The sequence below is a fragment of the Bombus bifarius genome, unplaced genomic scaffold (genome assembly GCF_011952205.1).
Source record: "Bombus bifarius isolate JDL3187 unplaced genomic scaffold, Bbif_JDL3187 scf7180000008325, whole genome shotgun sequence".
In the NCBI taxonomy this organism is placed as follows: domain Eukaryota; kingdom Metazoa; phylum Arthropoda; class Insecta; order Hymenoptera; family Apidae; genus Bombus; species Bombus bifarius.
This window is the reverse complement of record NW_022884593.1, coordinates 167,752-173,751: the sequence shown is the minus strand read 5'-3', so window position 1 is coordinate 173,751 and position 6,000 is coordinate 167,752. Positions and strand designations below refer to the sequence as shown.

Below are 6,000 nucleotides of genomic sequence, written 5' to 3'. Positions count from 1 at the left end.
TATCGACGAAAACCATATACGGATCGCACAAGGTGCACCAACTACGGCTAACGAACCCGCCTAGGTTTCACACCGGGTATTGTCCCCCGAATCGGTACATCTTGCTGCTTCGCCGAGTACATAAAAGGCGTACACCGATCTTGGGAATCGTATCGTCGCTCCAGCTGGACAGCATCTGGCTCACCCACGCGATTTCTTTCCTTCTCTGAAAATTCCTCTGCATCTTCCATCCGCTCTATACAACGTACATCTACAAGGGCACGTTTTCTTCGCAAAACAAAGGACCGTGTTTCTGAATTACGTCGGTGATCGATGAATGGAATGAAACTTGGTTGGTAACATGAAGGGGAGGAAAATATAGAATTTTAATCTTAGCAATTCATGAGTTTTAGGAAGTATTGGTTATATACAATTAACCAGAACAGGTAAAGATCCTTTATTGTAATAATTATTTCCTTATTTAATTCATATTCGAGGGAGGCACGTCTATAGTTCAGATTGAACTCTTAAAAAATACCGTTAACAAGAAAAGAAAAGAGAAGAAAAGGCCACTTATACTAAGCAAATGGTTGCATGCCAGTCTTCCATTTATATTACGATCTATGTATAAAGATCATTTATTTTCGCTACATTGAATAATTTTTGCTCTCACATACTACATGCACGCACTCGTTTCTCATAATAACGGCAAGAAAGAAAAAGTAGGAGAGATAGATAACACAAGGAATTAAATACGATAAATTAAAAAGTTAAAGATCCAAAATGTATACGGTTTTGTACGAGTTTCCTATCGCAAAGTTATACGTGTACAGGTAGAAGACTGAGGATCGTGAGGTGCGAGCAGAAGGGAGGGGAAAGGACGAAGGATATGCCGGTGAAAGAGAAGTGGCACGGCGGTGTATCGGGGTCAAGTGGCACGATAGTAGGCAGCGACGAGGCCTACTTTGGCCTGAAACTAGACTGCCGCGCGAAAACACCATCGAACCGGGCTATAATGTTGTGCTCCAGCGTCAAACCGGGGGCCTTTCTAATCGTGGCCTGTATTTCGAGCCTCGTTGGATATTATCCTCGTTACCCGGCTGAGCGCTGAGCGTTACGTGTCGCCACGGCATCGTTGCCCAACAAATTTCGATCGTCCAAACAGGGCATCGAATACTTTTGTAACGATGACGCGTAACACGAACTGTCTCGAACCTTCCATGACCCTCGATTTCAGTCATTGGACGTTACTCTCGAGGGAAAGCGGGAAGAAAGCAAGCGGATCGACGAGAGCGTGACGAAGATTCGGGTTTGGCGTGATGTAACGAAGGGAAGCGAGTTTCTTACTTTTCAACTGGTGACGGTAGGTTGCATAGAGGTTTGTTACGGTAGTTTGTTGCTACAGAAGTTGTTGTCGATCTATCAAATACATGGAAAATCGGTCTATAAATATCTTTAAATAGATTCATTGTATCGTCGCAAATTTTCTAAATAGATATAATAAATATCTTTAAATAGATTCATCGTATCGTTGTATATGTAAACTCATTGTATATGTAAGTTTTTCCATAAAGAGTAGTTGTTACACGATACATTAAATCTATGCACAAAATAGTTTCTGATTATTCAAAATTTTGAAGGATATTTTACATATTCTACGTTCAATTACCAATTCAATTCATTGCTAACATTATCCGATGTTAAAAGAACAATTACGAGAAACCCAATAAAATCAAGCTCGAGTCAAGATTGAGAAGCTCAAATACGCGATCTCGATTAGTTTTCCAATCAATTGCTCGGAAATCTTGATCTGTTCGATCGTTGGTCTTGGTCGTGACAGGCAACGAGGCCACGATGAGTGTTCCACGATGCTTTCTAACGGAGCGTAACGAGCAGAGCAGCTAGTTGCCGCGGATTTTGCGATCGACGCAATCATCGGCCAGCTATTCGTCGGTGAATCGGTCGTAACGTTCGATCAAACTTTTGATGACCGACTAATTGAACGAGCTACGCGTGTGATTGCATCGATAAGGGAGCCTCTTGGAGTTTTAATTCGATTTAACCTGTTGCTGTATCGAAAACAGTTTGAATTATGTGCTTCTTACCAGTTCAAGATCTTATCAGAGTATTTTTAATCGCAATAAATAGAACCTTAAACGATCTTTCGCTGAAGTATAATTACTAGAGAGATTTTACGATTAATATTTCAAGAGGGACAAATATTGCGTAACAGAAGTCTCGTGTCGAACAAAAATCGAGTTTTCGATCGATCACTTTCTTTTAATTTATCGAGACACTCGAAAAGTCTCCAAAATTGACGTTCGACGTTGGAGCGATATATCGATAAGCGGAGTATCTATCCGACTTTTTAAAATATCCTTCTCTTGCGAGGAAAAGGAATACATTAATTAGAAGTTATACGAATACGCTACAATTGTACGAATTAAAAATTGATAAACTGTCAGCATGTATTTGGCAATGGGCGTTATTACATACGGCAGTATTTTTATTATTCAAAGCATATAATGGCAAAATAATAATAAATTGGTGATGTAAGATAACATTCCAATGGACCGTGTATCTTATTGATGGTCATGGGTGACCACCGTAGCGTCTTGGTAACAGTTGATAGCGACATACTATAACAAGGCTTCGTTTATTTCAACAAACAATTCGCATTCGTTGTTTCGTCGTAAGAAAAACGTCCAGAATACATTGTTGGCACGTGTAGAAGATATTAATGAACGGTATTTGCTCGTTCGATATGTAATAGTAAGGTATGTGCACACTTCTAACTTCCATTATATGATTATAATTACGATTATTTTCTAAGCTGTGTTTATAATATTTAATATTCGTAGATTACCCCTCAAAGATATAGATGCAAACACAGTGCATCGTTAGATGCAAGATTTGTTCTCATTCTTTTGTTTATTGATGTTCTAATAAAACTGCTTAATTGTTCAGTGGGGCATTTTTTATTTCAAAGTATATTCTATTTATCGGTTACATTCAAAATGCCCTAACTGTCAATTTTCATACAATTTTTACAATCGTAAAAGGTTCAAGCGCTCCAACGTGGCAGTCAAGGTGTTAATGGATATCTCCTCATAGGAGTCGACAAGTTTTATGATAAATGAACGGTAAATTGATCGTTACGTTTATAAGTAACATTGCGAAGATATCATTACGGAACGATATTACTGAACCAAATTCGCAAGATGTGACGTTTCATTCAGCCTCTAAAGATTAAGGGATATTTTATCACGTTGAATTAAGACGGACATCCCGTGGATCAGCTGCCGTCCAAAATTGTCTCTCGGGAGAGAAACGTCATCCTCGCCATTGTTTTAGCTGAGATTGTTCAGATCACGTACTTCTCGAATGATTCTATTATAATTATTCTTATGGAAATCAAAGTACGTTAACGATCTCGTACTTCGAACCCATTATCGTGCTATTGTTAGCGTATGTAACATCTAATCTCGATCGATAGATGCTATCCAGCGTGAAAAAATAACAATTTTCAAGATCCACTCGAAAGTAGAATCTTTATATCGGTCCCCACTTATTTGTCTTTATTCCTTCCTTGTGGTTTTTTCTTCTTGTCTTCTTTATTTTATACCAGTTCGTAAACTTGTCGCATTCCGTTCCACTTATCACCTAATCAACGCCCCGTTACATAATGGCTGTTTCGTAATATCGTAATCGAGATACAACACGAAATAATTCGGCTGGCAAACAATACGTTCGCCACCAACAGGAACGTGCTCGAATCGTCTCGCGACATGAAATCAGATATAATTTTAAGTTAGCATCGAATGACTGAAAGTTGGATATTTGTCAACGCGAGAGTCACGTGTTTTTCCTGCAGCATGACCTTTTTTCGTAGTTTTCTTGTTTGAGATGAATCCACAGAAGGAAGTTCGAGTAGCGATCAACCATCGTCGATGTATTCTAATTTTAGGAAAAAAGAATGAAGCTCGCGACATAAACTGCAAGATTTCCAGGTCGTGATCATTCCACTTCCACCTTTAAAGTGACTAATATCGAATTCTTCTGACTATTCGAACGACAAAGTGGATCAGTCGCTTGGCCGTTTCTTCGTCATTTCGATGCATCGCCTCCTTTGTTTCTATTTCAGGACCAATTTTGGGATTTACCGATAGCTTCGTTTTCCAAATATCGACGCGTATCTAGTGCAATGTACGAAAAGGAAAATTTAGAATGTGACCTAGGTGGGGAAGTGTTGAATCATGAAAAAACAATTGGGCACGTGTTAAACCCAAAAGTTCCGATGAACAACATACCACGATAGACAAAGATAGGCGATACAGCTGTGAACGAAGGTATTTGAACAGAATTTTCGTATTTTCTTTATCGTCGTCGTAGAATAAATTAAAGAAACTTTCTCCATTTTGAAATACCCTGCAATTTCTTGCGCTATTTCCACGTTGGTAAATATCTTTCGCCATCAGAAGAAATATAGAAAAAAATATCTAGAAAATAGCTTTTTGTGAATCATCTTCGCGTCTTTCCTATTTTCCTTCTTATCACCCATAAATCGTGCGCTTATCAGCACCCATTGACCCGTTCGGCCGTAGCCTCGATTATGTCATCGACACGAGAAGATAAAAACGATGTGGGGCACGAAACAAACCACTGTGACCCAGATTCGACAATCTTAGGACGTTCGATAAGAGCGGAGCCTCGGTCCCTGGCAGCGAAACACTTTGGGAACAGAACGTATTACCCTGAATCTGCGTGATCGACACTCGATTCCATTCCATCGTGGTTTCTATAATTAAGACACGGCGTGAGTGAAAGCAGAGGCTGAAATCTCGCGAGGAAATCCAGTTGTCGTCTGTTCGTTTTCGCGGGGGATATACACTTTTCCCTCGTTTCGACTTTCTGGCTCGCTTCGTTTCTCGCGACTGATGGAAAATGCGGCCCAATTAGCGCCGTGATTGTTATCGTCGTCTCTGAGATTTAGTCTCAATGATTTCGACTCGGGGACCCCTGGGACTTTGCTATAGAATGTCTGTCGCAGAGAAATTGAAGCGTGATCGAGTTTTAAATTGAAAAAGAGTATAGATACTTCTCGCTAGAGAAGGTATCGTTTTACGAATTGGAATTGTTGGGCGGTCTCTTTTGGAACGTGCCTGAAACTCTAAATACGAATTTTGTCAGATATTATGATATTTAACATTAAAATCAAGTTGAATAGCAAATGGTAGGCTTAGAATTACCGTGGCACCAATGCATTGCCGTTTCTCATGAAATGCGGTGTTTCGTATTTGTGACTATAAAAAGGTCGATATATTTTTTGAGATTATAAGAGAATCTCTCGACAGAAAATGAAATTGTAACTTCATCGACTGTGAAACTAAACGGACGACGTTTCTAAGAATTTTAAACGATGTTCAATTCAAATTCTTAAAACATGTATAAACGAATTAATTGTACGAATTGTTAATTGACTGAGTGAATGATCAATTATAGGAATTAAGGAGAAAGGAAGGAAGAATACTTATATGAAGTAAAGAAGGAAGGAAAGAAGGAAAGATCGAAAAAGGAAGAAGACGGCTGATCGATTGGACGGAGGTGTTTGCGTTCACCGCAGGAGAAAGTGGCGATCCGATACCGCGTCGCGACGCGGTAAGGCAGGGAGAGTAGCCAAGAACTTCTAACTTTACCCGAGCCCCCGACTCTCTTCTCGACCTCGAATCGGATGTCGTGGTTCAATGTCCCATCGTGGCGGAAGAAAAGAAACAGGAACGGACACACTCGTGGAATCGACACTGCCCGAAGAAACGGAGCTCCTGGTTTATTCTCGAACTCGTACCTCTGTTACGAATCGTATTTTGTTCCGCATCTGGTTTCGCGTTTTCTTTCGTGGTCGAAGAATATTAAATCGATGGGATTTTACCGGGATCCATCGTGTCACGGTCATTTAGAAAGTTTCCTTAAATGAGTTTAGATTGCATTGTTTTTTTCCAACTTTGAGTTTAATCGCGTCAA

At 39.8% G+C, this 6,000-nt stretch overlaps 1 protein-coding gene across 1 annotated transcript in view; it reads left to right on the top strand.

The window, feature by feature from the left end:
- The first annotated feature begins 843 nt into the window (after positions 1-843).
- The window catches only part of LOC117212599 (caveolin-3-like), a 59,807-nt gene continuing 54,650 nt past the window's right edge, over positions 844-6,000 (top strand). Inside the window, exon 1 of the mRNA XM_033457520.1 lies at positions 844-1,342. The gene's annotated coding sequence lies outside the window, so the exon portion shown is untranslated. The remainder of the gene's footprint in view (positions 1,343-6,000) is intronic.